The 13,606-nt window shown below is 38.1% G+C and overlaps 1 non-coding gene across 1 annotated transcript; it reads left to right on the top strand.

The window, feature by feature from the left end:
- Positions 1-7,717: 7,717 nt before the first annotated feature.
- LOC147916885 (U6 spliceosomal RNA) lies at positions 7,718-7,821 on the top strand. The gene has a single exon (XR_015552610.1). It is a non-coding gene; the product is annotated as a U6 spliceosomal RNA (small nuclear RNA).
- The last annotated feature ends 5,785 nt before the right edge of the window (positions 7,822-13,606 follow it).

Genomic DNA, 13,606 nt, shown 5'->3' with positions numbered 1-13,606 from the left:
GAGTTGAAGAGTAGGTATGAGCCAGATCCTGCAAGGTCAAGAGAGAAGTTTTGACTTAATTCTAGAAGCAACGACAAGCCTAGATGATATTTTTACAAGGAAAATCTCTCTGTACCTTAGGAAAACAAATTTGCCCACAGAGTTAGTGTGAATTGGAATGAGCAAGGACACAAATAAAGGAGCTTATTTCAGGAATACTGGTAGTAAGAAAGGACACAGTGGGAATAGGAATGGAAGACTTTAAGTCATGTTAAAAGGAATGATAAAAGGAAGTGTAGAGAGAATAGAGACAAATTGTTGAAATTTGACCCTGTGTCAAGTAGACATCCTTACTACGGCCTACAATGACTTACATGATCTGAGCCTCTTTTATATTGATAAACCCACATCCTATGACTTTTTCCACCTGCCCACTCCATGTTAGACACACAGGCTTCCTTGCAGTCTCTCAGATGTGGCAAGCATATTCTAACATTAGGGCTTTGCCCTAGAGAAGAGGAAGCTCTTCCTCCATATAGCTGCATGGCTTGTTCCCTCACTCTTTCTGAGTCTTTGTTCAAATGTCCCTTCTCAATGAGGATTACTCTGATATCTTTACTTAAACTTGCAACCCACCTCACTCCCACCCCACCTCATAACCAGCACTCTCCATCCTCCCACACTACTTTATGTATAGCACTTATCTTCTCACATACAAACAATATAATGTACCTATTTATTTGATATGCCATTTATTGTCTTTCTCTACCTGCTTGTATATAAACTCCACAAAGGCAGGAATCTGTCTATTTCATTTACTGATGTATGCCAATTGCCTAGAAGAGTACCTGACGTATAATAGGCAGCTAGTAAATGTTTGTTGAATGAATAAACTAGTGCAGCTTATTAACTACTTATCCTTGTTGGTTATTCTTGGATCCCATGGGTCCTTGTCATGTTCTACCAGTCTATCTTTGTATTTCTGCACAGTATATGGGTCTCCAACTGTTTCTTAGATCACTCACAGCAAATCCAAGTTTGACTTTGTTGGATTTATACTAGGACAAGAATGGCTTGTTCCAGTAGATGGAGACTCTCTGAGAACATTTTTTAAAAGGATCTACTTTTCTGTACACTTGGGAATCTTACTCCTTCCATGATGCTTTGTAGGTTGTTCTAAAGAAATCCCCTGTGTTACCTCATCGTTCAAGCCTTACATTATATTTAGGATACTTTGAAATTTTAATTAGGAAATCTCTCTGAATTTAGTTCTTGGTAATTAATAGCTGTGATTAGAAACTGTTTTCCATTTTCATCATATGTTCTTTAAATCAAGCTGAACATATTGGCAGAATTTTGGCAGAAACAAAGGAAGTGATATTTTGTGTGATTTGCAGCTACTGCAAGTAATTTTCATCTTTTCTCTAGTGTCTTCTCCAGAGTGGGAGCACCATTTAATTTGTTGTCCCAGAACCTACTCAGTGCCAGCACATCAATACTGTAGACCAGTTAGAATTATGGTCGTTTCTATGTGCGCAGACAGGTGAGTCAAGAGATGAGAAGTTATGAGTAATAGCCACTAAATTTTTCTATGTGGGCTTCCATTGATATCTTGCCATGTATTTTCTCTTGGCATGCACTAAGCCATAGGACCATGATCTTATTTAGGTTGTAAACTTCAGTATTTATATAACCTGTGTGAGAAAATCAGGTATCTTGGTGATTTTTAAGCATACATTTGATGTGCTAAACTTCCTTCCATACAATCTGTATGGAAATTCAATGAAGCCAAAAAATTGAAAATCAATCAATAGATAGTTCCTGAGTATGCATCCTGTTCCCAAGAAAGTGCTAAGATATGTGGAGTTATAAAAATGTCTCTCCAGTGAGTACTGCTAGACAAACAAGAAAAATGTGACAAGTAACAAGGGAACAAGAAATAAGAAATCATGGCAAATAGCCAAATCATGAGTATTTTCCTTGAGGTTTAAAAAAAAAGACATGTATAAGTTGTTCTGGGTTTTTGAAAGTTCACAATTATTACTTTATTATAAAAGTAATACATATGAACTATAAAACATTAAGAGAAACATAGATTTAAAAATGGAGAAAATAAAAATTGCTGTTACAACACTTTCCAGAAATAATCAGTTTCAACATTTGGTGGATATCATTTCAATATATTGTATCTCATGCTCTTTTTGTTTTTCGTTGCTCGTTGAAGGCTTCAGAAGTAAACAACAACAACAACAACCTCTAAGATAGTCTTTAAAAATCTCTGAAGGATGACAAAGATTTGGCACACTTATTGTGTTAACACTCTCCCAAGATCAATTCATGACTACAAGATGCTTTTTGAGCAGTAGATTTTAGAGATAAAAAGTGTTTTAATGACTACAGAGTTGATCAAGAATGTTATCATCATCATCATCAATGAGAATTTGCAGAGGAGATCGCCACACATGGGAAATATATACAGTTGAGTATATAGGGTACATGTCTGGAAATGTGATCAGTAACAGATTGTAGCACTTGGTGAGAGCCAAGTGTACAGCATAGACCTTCTGGTTCACAGATCGGGTGCGTTGGGCATATGCCTGGGAGCTCGTTAGAAATACAGAAACTCAGCCCCTGCTTCAGATTCATTGAGAAAGAATCTGCTTTTTTCAAGATCTCTAATTGATTCCTTTGCACATAAAGTTTGAAAGCACCTTCAAATATATATCAAGATTGTTCATCCAAGGGAGTGCTCAATGAAGCCAGGGAGGTTAGAGAAGCTTAGAAGACTGTGTAGGTGTACCAAGGAATTTCGACATGAGTTGTAAAGAAAACAAGCAATAACATCAAACTACAACAAAACAAAAACAGGCTCCTGTAGTATATATACACACTTTGGAGGGAATCATATAGATGAGCAACAGTAAGGGACCAATGGTTTGAATATAAGTTATGGATGATGAACTTGAAATTGAGGTTGGTCTATCGGTAATGGCATTTTTCTCCTGCCATTTGGGGGAAAAGTAGCTTAATAACTATTTTAAAGGTGTACCTGAAAATTACCAACCAAAGATCATTATTTGAGAAATACTAGCTCATGTCAGGGCTGAAAAATAAAGGTTTTGTCCCACTTGTGGAAAATTATTTATTCTTTAATTATATGCCAGCTAAGTACTTTAGTTTACATCAAAGAGAGGGTCGGTCAAAATATACAAAACCAGGCTAGAGAAACAAGGCTACTAGGACAGTTGAGAATAGAACACTTATGATTTACTGGTATGCAGGAAGAAAATTTCAAAACTCTATTTTATCATATTTTAAATTTATATTATTGTTCCTATTGCATAATGTACATATTAGTAAAATTTTATGCTTATATAGTCTATAATAAACAGTACATTATTGAGAGGTTCATATTCAAAAATGTTTTACTGATAGAAACACTTACCAAAAAATTATACATTTACTGATTTTAGTCTAATATATTTTTTATCCCAGTTTTCCCCTAAGAATTTGCCAATACTTTACTATTTGATTAAGTTTATGAAATAATAATGCCATTTTTTTTCACATTTGTATTTAGAAGGCTGTGTCTCCAGTACAAGCAATTACTTTAAGAGATTCTTTTAGCAATCTTTATGGATAAATTATGCCATAAGCCTTGTTCTTACCTTATCCAACTTCATATGTGAGAATCAAAAATCATCATTTTACTTGATAGAGCAGAGAAGCAACAGAGAAAAAGTATAAGCAAGTGAGTATTCATAATGGCTATACGTGTGTATAGTTTTGTACACAGTTGTCTCTAAATAAATGTCAGTTAGTTGATGGGTTGATTACTTAAGTACTTACTTACCTCCCAGGCACAATGAGTAGCAGTAAAATTTAGTGTTTCTCAAAGTATGCCTTATCTGCATCGTATTCACCTAGTGTTTTTTGAAACACTAGGTGGGCACAAGACCATCCCTACTTGATGAAAATATGGGTGGAATCTAGGAATCTGGACTTATCTAAAAGCATGCCAAATGATTCTAATGCATATTAAAGTTTGAAAACCAATGAGATTCTACATCTTTACCTTGATATAAGGGATGATTTCCTTTTAGGACTAAAGAACATGCCCCAAATTTATTGTAATCTTTATTCTCAGAATTTCCATACCTTCCTAATGAAACTATTCTGGAAGGATACAGCACATCATACCGGTTATTGACATCTTGGTGTGGTAGTTATCCAGTTATCAAGATTTATTGTAGCATGGGGTAAATATTGACCTCAGCATTGGCCTATCATTTACCCATTAACTTTGTTCATCTTCTCTGCCTCAGCAGGAGACAGATGATGCATCTTTAACTGTGGCCACACTGATTTAACCATTTACCTGAAATACATTGCAGGAATTGAAAAGCAACAGTATTGATGAGGAGAAGAGTAGAAAAAAAATTGATTCACATAGGAAGATAAACGGCCAGCATTTAAAATATCAAATGCACTTGCATTTTAGGGAAAAAGCTTGAATCATAAAACTCAGATGCCAAAAAAAACACCTACAAGAAAAATCTGAATGCAGAAAGTTTGTCTTGATAACAGAAGTATACTGATCTTTACAATAGAGTCAGTGAATCTTTATGGAATGAGTGAACCCATTTTCAAAGGGAATGGTATCTGTTCATATTAGCAAATACAAGTTTACTGGGAAGCAGTCCTAAAAGGAGAAAATTAAAGAAAGAAAAACAACGTAGATAATGGATGCTGTAGGCTTCTGGCAGAGTCTCCCGGGGAAATGAAGAAAATGACTCTTCATTTCAAGTAAGTCTGAGCAGAACAGTAGGAGGCTGGGCGTGAGGATCAACCTGATGCAGCCCCTGAGGGGCTGAGCAGGGCAAGTGGAGTGGAAAGAGGGAGCAACTGGAGGTGGGCCATAGAAACTCCCCGGCAATTCCTTGCACATCCTCAGATAAACCATTTTCTTCAAACAAAACATAGCTTTCCATTCTGAAGAGACATATACACTTCAGAGGGATGATTTTGGTTTGTTTGGGTTTGGGGGAGGCGCTTGGGGTATTTCGTTTTGAGTTTTCTCCAACACCGATCCACTTTAGCCTCTTCTACGTTAAAATCATCAAAACAGCCTGGTTCGTCTATAAACTTCTCTTTGAAAAACGATGCTTCTGAAACCTAGGGCATCATTCAAGGAAGGAGTTTCTCTCTTTGCTTTCTGCAATCATGTCCCAACCTCCATTTGTGACAGTGTGATTTGTCCTAATGAGTCTTGAGAGGCATTTGGGAAATCTGACTTCATCTCTGAGTAAAGCTGCCACACAAGGAAGTCACCTGCATGTGACACAACAGAAAGGCACCGTGCTTGAGAAAAGGCTAGAGCTGTCCTGTCCCCTGAAACTTTCCCCGGTGGTATCTGGCTAACTTTTTGTGAGCTGCTGCCAGTAGTCGGTTTTTAAAAAGTATGTTCCTAGCTGTCAAGCCCCAATGCTGTCTAGTTTACACAGATAAGGAGTTCTAATAAGATACTTGAGAAAGTCACTTATGCCATAAGGTATTCACATTATCTCAAGACATTTCTATTTGGCTAATAGGAAATGAAAGTGTGGATTAATGCCTTTCACATGCCATTAGAAAGCTGAGAGGGAGAAGCCTCATTTCGGCCACCAGGGGCCTCCGTCTCATGTCTATTCACTGCTGTCTCAGCTAATCGCTTTCGGCGCTTTCAAAAGCAAAGGTTGAGTATTGACTTCATAGAAAATGAGTTTAAACCAGAAAGTCCATGTGGCCTCCAAACTTTGGATTACTGCCATGGCACGCTGCATTTCTCCTTTGATTTAAAGATAGAGAACATGTGGCTTCCTAAAAATGAAAAACTCGTTTGCTCAATTCCCAAAAGGCTAATGCAAGCAGCTGTTAAAGGAGAAATAAAAAGACACCAGAATTCCAAATAAGCAAAAACTTAGTGAAATTGGGTCGTGAATCACCTCTCTGTAACCCTGAGGAGCCAAGGTGGCAAATAGGTCTCCTCTCTTTTTCTGACCCATGTTCAGATATATAATTGTTGAGTGGTGCCATAAGTATAATCCTATAGAATGTGAGCTTGGTGAAATTAATAATAATAATATCATAAGCTAACATTGAGTGATTAAGAACCAGGCACTGTTCTAAGTGTCTTGTATGTATTACTTCATGAAATCCTACCAAATTTGTGAGGTAGAAATTAGTATTATTATCCCATTTTAAAGATAAGGAACATTAAGTTGCTAATTTAAGTGTCCCTTACGAGTGAGAGAGGTAGTATTAGAGAAAAAACATTTCTCTAAATAAGGGATTTCTCAAACAATATCAAGAGACATGAACGTTTGATAATGAGACTATTGCTGCCCTAACAAGCCCTTTCTGTAGAGCAGATGGTGGTTACTCAGAAGAATAGTCCACTTGCCAGCAGAGGTCAACCACCGCTAGACGAAGGTGGAAAGTCCATTCAAGGACGTTAAAATGCTCCTCCAAGGTTATAAATCATGTGGTCATGGAAAGTAAGAAGGACACCAGTTAGATAGGGCAGAGGGTGGGGCTACATCGGGGATGGGGCTACACTTCTTTCTTACGGGAGGGTGTTATTTTCCTTTCAGGTAAAATGCAAGTCATAACCTGCATTTTTCACTTCTTTGAAATGGAGTGTTTGAGTTGATGGATTCTAGAAGCAAGCTTCACCACGTGAAAACTCGCCCTGTGCTTTCCAGAGCCTAAATTAATGCCTACTCTTTCCCAGAGCCCTGTTTTATGTATTCCAAAGGACTAGAGATTTGATGACCATCTGCCACAAGGGGAATTTAGCTTCCACCAAGATCCACTTTCTTCATTTTCCCATCCTGGAGTCCTTCCTCTTCCTGGAGCCAGCCATTCCAGCAGGCAAAATCGTCACACTGACTTCTCAGTTAAACCGAAGGGCCTTAGAGTTAGGCTGTGAGGAGGAGCATGCAATAAAGTTACCAGCTTAATTAAGCCGTTACGGTTTTTAGGGGTTTTTAAATACAGGCAATTTGAATGTATAATTGAGCCTGAGCACAGCCCCATCCTATGTTTTCCTTGGTCTGCTCAGAACCAGATTGTGAATGGAAAACAGCTGAGGTGACATCCTGTGGCGGCATAGTCAGTTCCTCATTTTCACTGTGGTCTCCACAACAAATTTATGAAGTGGTTTCTTCTTTTGGCTTGGCCCAGGAACAAGGGGCTTGGATCCTTGAAATGACAGGGACAGAGGCTAACACCACTGCTAGTGATTTCACTGTCATCCTATCTCCTGTGTTCTCAGGAAAACTACCTCACACATTCTTTTGTAAAGAAGCCTACAGAATGTGCTTGCGGGAAACGTTCTCTTGAGAAAAATGGCTCTGAACTTCAGCCCAGAGGTTAGAGAGAGGATACTAAGAGAGATTATAACTCAGTGTTACTCAAGTTTGATTAGCAGAGGATAAGGTCAATTTAAATCTCCCCTTGGGGAGAAGTGTACATTTGGGGAAAGCACAAGAAGCCCATTGCTTATTTTGTGAACTTAACTCAGCACTTCATGGATTAGGGGATTTTACTAGTTGATAGCTGGGGTATGACATTTCTTGTTTAGCAGCACATTTGGTGGATTAGTTTGTATCTCAGATTAACTCTAATCCTCACTCTCCCCCCCACACACATATAAACAAGTACACGCATACATTGAGATACTAAAAGAAACTTTGCTGTGCTCGTTTTGGCAGCACTTATACTAAAAGTGGAATGATACAAAGATTAGTGCCACCCCTGAGAAAGGATGACACGCAAATTCACGAAGTGATGGAACATAAGACCTGAAACATAAAACTCCTGGAAGAGAACATAGGCAGTAAGCTCCTTGATATCGATCTTGGTGATGATATTTTTAGACTTGACACCACAAGCAAAGGCAACAAAAGTGAAAGTAAACAAGTAGGACCATATCAAACTAAACAGCTTCTGCACAGTAAAGGAAACTATCAACAAAATGAAAAGGCAACCTAATGAATGGGAGAAAATATTTGCAAATCATACATCTTATATGGGGTTAATATTCAAAATATATAAAGAAGTCACACAACTCAATAGCAAAAAAACAAACAATCTGATTAAAAAATGGGCAGAGGATCTGAATAGACATTTTGCCGAAGAAGACATACAGACGGCCAACAGGTACGTAAAAGGTGCTCAACATCACTAATTATCTAGAAAATGCAAATAAAAACCACAATGAGATATAACCTCATGCCTGCTAGAATGGTTGTGAGCAAAAGGACAAAAAATAAGTGCTGATGAGGTTGTGGAGAAAAGGGAACCCTTGTACACTGTTGGCAGAAATGTAAATTGGGGCTTCCACTATTGGAAACAGTATGAAAGTTCCTGAAAAAATTAAAAATAGAACTACCATATGATCCAGCAATTCTGTTTCTAAGTATTTACCCAAAAGAAGTGAAAACACTAACTGGAAAGGATATAGGCACTATATATATATAAATACACACACACACACACACACACATACACACAGAATGGAATATTATTTAGCCATAAAAAAGAAGGAAATCTTGCCATTTGCAACAACATGAATGGACATTGAGAGCATTATGCTAAGTGAAATAAGTGAGACAAAGACAGACCAATACCATATGATCTCACTTATATGTACAATTAAAAAAAAAAAGAAACCTAAGCTCATAGATACAAAGAACAGACTGGTGGTTGCTAGATAGTGAGGAGTAGCAAAATGTGTGAAGGGAGTCAAAAGGTACAAACTTCCCGATATGAAAAAAATAAGTCATGAGGATGTAATGTACAGCATGGTGACTATAGTTAATCATACTGTATTGCATATGTGAAAGTTACTACAAGAGTAGATCTTATAATAACAACAATAAACAAACACATAGAGACAGAGATTGGATTGGTGGTTACCAGAGGGGAAGGGGGAGGGAGGAGGGTGAAAGGGATAATTCGGTACATGTGTGTGGTTATGGGTTGTAATTAGTATTTGGGTGATGAACATGATGTAATCTATGCAGAAATAGAAGTATAATGATGTACACCTGAAATTTATACAATGTTATAAACCATTGTTACTGCAATAAACAAAAAATTATAAAAAAAATAAAAAAATAAGAGTAGATCTTAAAAGTTCTCATCAGAAGAAAAAAATTTGTAACTATGAATTGTTCCTTTGAAATGAGCTCACCAACTCTGGCAATTCCCAAGACCGAGGTTAGTGATTGCTCCTTAGTGTCATAAATTAGTCCATGGGTTACAGCCAAATGCCATCAGTTCAATTATCCACAGCAGTGGTTCTCAATCTTTAGCAAGCATCAGGATCACCTGGAAGGCTTATTCAAACACGAATTGCTCAATTCCACTCCTAGAGTTTCTGATTAAGGAAGTTGAGACTAGGACCCAAGAATTTCATTTCTAAGTTCCCAGATGATGGTCATGCTGATGCTGCTAGTCTTGGTATGGGGACTACACTTTGAGGACCTCTGACTTAGGGTGCCCAATTGCTTGTGAGATGAACAGTAGCTAATTCTAGAGACGTCTGTCAGCAAAAGTCCTCTGTGCTTCTGGCCTCAGTGAGGATTTGAGTGGGTGTAATAGGAGGCATGGGCTATAAGCAGGAGGTGAGAAGGTCAAGTGTATTATATTTCTATTCCATCCATCCTCAAGCTCTAGGGCTAAGCACTACAGGTATTCTAGGTGCCTAGTGGGTTTTCAGGTTATCAAGCTTTTAAAGGATGAAGTCTTCCAGTTTGCAGTTTGAAGGCAAGCAGCCAAAAACTTGTGAGAGGAAAAAAAAATATGGCCTTAAGGTGCTTGCCCAGAAGCTTTGAATTTATCTAATTTAACCAGGTCATGACTTAAGGGGGAAGAAATTCTACTTGTTAAAATAATCAGGTACATTTCCTAGCACTTGGGGAGAAGACCCCAGGGAAAGTAGTTTTCTTTAAACTCCGTAGGTTTGTGGATTGCTTCCCCTCACAGGTGTAATCCTTGGAGACTACGTAATTAAGAAGAATGGAATAGCTTAGGAACATCTGCATAAGGAGTTAGGATGATTGGAATGGATCACGCATCAGTCAGAGGGGAACTGATGTTAGGCATATGTAATCATAGCTTGATTATCAAACTATCATAAATAGAAATAGAAATGGAGTACATATTAAAGAGAGATTTCTGGGCTGAGGGTTGAAGGACAAACAGAATGCAGGTGTTCCTAAAGAGAGATTTCTGTTGCATTTATCTGTGGTATTCAAGTAAATTGGAAATAGATACTTTCATTGTGAAGTCTTTGTTGGAGGATGCTTTTATTTCCTCGCCCTTGTCCTTCTTTCCTATTTCAATTTTACAGATACAGTCTGAGTCCCTACTATGTGCAAAGCATTGTAGCAGATCCTTTGTTTGATACAAAAATAAGTAGATCATGTAAGCCTTTCAAGTAAGAGGCTATAATGCCGATCAAATTACAAAATGTAGTAGAATGCCATCAACACAGGAAGAGAGGCACACAAGGTATTATCTGAGAAATGTAGAGAAGGTGTTACCATGCTTTCCTCTGACAAAATACTTCATTAAGAGCATCACCCTGTCTCATCAAGAGGTTCAATGACACTAGAACCATATGGGTTGGTGTCAATTAAATTAATGATGGATTTCCCATATTGATGCCATAATTAGTGGGAGAGCCAGCTAGGCCCAAGATTCAGAAATAGAAGATTGTATATCCTCCCACTTAAAATTAACCCCCATAACCCTGAACTCGAATTCACACAGGCAACCTTATCTCTTAGCCAATCTCTTCAGACTACAGCCTGTTATACTCCAATCTAGTCCCTTAACCCAGGTACCAGGGCTATATTTATGCACTTAATGTGTTTTGTCATGCTATTCTTCCTTCCTGTGAATGCAGAATCTCTTTACTGCTTTTATCCTTCTTTCCAGGACATCTCATCTGTTTCTTTCTTTGAAAGGCAAGCTAAAAGACTTTCTTCTCTCAGAAACAAAACTTTAATCCAATTGCTCATTCCTGAGAACTAAACTGTGCAATGCTAAATACAGACATTAGCGGAAAATTGGAGTCCTCTTACAATTTGATATGATGTGGAATCCTGAAGAGGCAGCAATAGAGGACGCAAGTAACCTGTTCAGCATACCTTGCAACTGTGGGTTCAAGAGATCGGAGATTTGAGGAAGACTTGAAGTGTTTGGTGGCATTTGAGATAATTTTAAAACAAATCAGTGTGGGAATATTTGCATAAGCAAATAGGCTTACACGTAAAGTAATGTAGTGGTTTCTAGAAGCGGAGAGTTTTGTTATATTTACCTGATCTAGCCTTCTGCCATAGGCTACCCAACTCAATTGCCGACCTGCAACTCAATCTAAGCCCAAAATTTCTGTCTCTGCTGCTTGAGGCATTCACATTAGCTATTTGATCAGTTCATTCTGTTTCCATTTCTCAATTTAAAAGAAATAAATAGATGAGTCTCACTTTGTAACATTCCACGTAGGATTTTAATTTTCTTGCACTATTTTAGGAATTAGACTAAACTTTAGTCAATGGCAAATCTTTTTTGGAGTGGAGTTGGAATAATTAAAAAGCTCTCTGCAGGAATAAGGTTGTATGGAATTAGTTTACTTTTTAATTACATCCTTATTTATTTATTTATTTATTTTGTGAGGAAGATTAGCCCTGAGCTAACATCCGTTGCCAATCCTCCTCTTTTTGCTGAGGAAGATCGGCCCTGGGCTAACATCCATGCCCACCTTCCTCCACTTTATATTGGTATACCTGCCACGGCGTGGCTTGGTAAGTGGCGCGTAGGTCCACGCCCGGGATATGAACCTGAGAACCGTGGGCCGCTGAAGCGAAGCATGTGAACTTAACCACTACACTACTGGGCCGGCCCCTAGTTACAGCCTTATTTTTGAAAAAAGGGGGCAAGTGATTTTCATTAGATGACTCAATGACCAGCACTCTCAGCTGGCTGGACAATTTCCAGTAATTAAAATGTGGGGTTTCCCACATATATCCTGATAATTGATAATCAAACTGCAAAAATATCATCAGTGATTTTCCTGTGTTCATTTTGTTAGGGAGCAAATGGGGATAGTCCCCAACCTTAGAACTAAACACATGAAAAGATTTCTTTTAACCATCTAATTTATTACAACATTTCTTGTGTGAAAAGAGATGCCATCCAACGGGAATAGTTTTTGCAAGTTAGGTGTTTTGGGTATAATCCTCAGAAATAGAGTTGGGGAGTAGGACCAGACCCAGAGATATTAGCTACCAATGAGGGCCTCCTCCCTGTTCCAACTGCATTCTGATCACTTCATTTTGAGTACCATGGCTACTCCATCAGTAGGATTCAAGAGAGAACCGTGAGTACTCAGAATAAGATTGGCTTTACCACCCCTAGTGTCCAAGCTTCCATGTGTACCAGTAAAGAGCTTGGCCTCAGATCCAGAGCTCTCCTTAACCCCCTACACTCATAGTCTCACCATGACTATATGCCTTGAAATCATCAAGGTAATTTCATTAATCTCTTCAGCTCTTTTCAAGTCAGTCATCACAAGAAACCCTAGCCCCCCAGGTCATGCCCTACCACAAGCCACTATCATTTCACCTGAGTGGTAGGAATAGCTTCCCAACTATTCTCCTTGCTTTCACCTTATTCTTAACAGTTGTTGCACACAGCATCCAGAGTGATCCTTTTAAAACTAAGTCACCTATGCCTCTGCTCAAAACTCTCTATGGTTTTCTCTACTTGAATGTAAGATCCATAAGGCAGAGATTTATCGTTTTCCTTTTAATGTTCACTGTTATCTCTACAAAGCCTAAAAAAGCATATAGTGAGCACTCATAAAATATTTGTCAAATAGATAGATAGATAGATAATGAATTAAGGAAGATCTCCTCTTCTCAATGCTCCCTTCTACTGCCTTAGTTCAAGTCTTTACCATCTCACTTATTTTTTGTCTGTATTTAGCATTATACAATAGTATATGCATATAGTTCTATAACAACTGGAAAACATAAATAAAAATAAAGAGGAAAATAAAAGTTATATAGAGACCAACCAACCCCGGTTAACATTTTGGTTTATATTCTTCTAGATATGTTCTACCATAATAGTTTCTTCCATTATGTCTCATCTCTAATCATACTCCTATATCAAATACAGTCTTAATGTTATCACTGGTTGTATTAGTTTTCTGAGGGTTGCCATAACAAATTATCATAGACCGGAGGCTCAAAACAAGATAAATGTATTCTCTCACAGTTCCGGAAGCCAGAAGTTGGAAGTCAGCGTGTTGGCAGTGTTGCACTCTCTCTTGGACTCCTGGAGAGAATCCTTTCTTGGCCCTTTCTGGTTTCTTGTGGTTGCTGGCTCTCTTAACTTGTAGTCTCTGTATCTCTCTGCTATGTCTTAACGTCGACTTCTCTTGTATGTATCTGTTCTCCTCTGTCTGTCTCTTATAAAGACACTTGTCTTTGGATTTAGCCCCCATCCAGCTAATCCAGGATAAACTCATCTCAAGAACCTTAACAAAATTCCATCTGCAAAGACTCGTTTT

The sequence above is a fragment of the Ceratotherium simum genome, chromosome 6, assembly GCF_057802395.1.
Source record: "Ceratotherium simum simum isolate JZ-2026a chromosome 6, ASM5780239v1, whole genome shotgun sequence".
NCBI lineage: Eukaryota > Metazoa > Chordata > Mammalia > Perissodactyla > Rhinocerotidae > Ceratotherium > Ceratotherium simum.
This window is presented reverse-complemented; position numbering and strand designations above follow the sequence as displayed.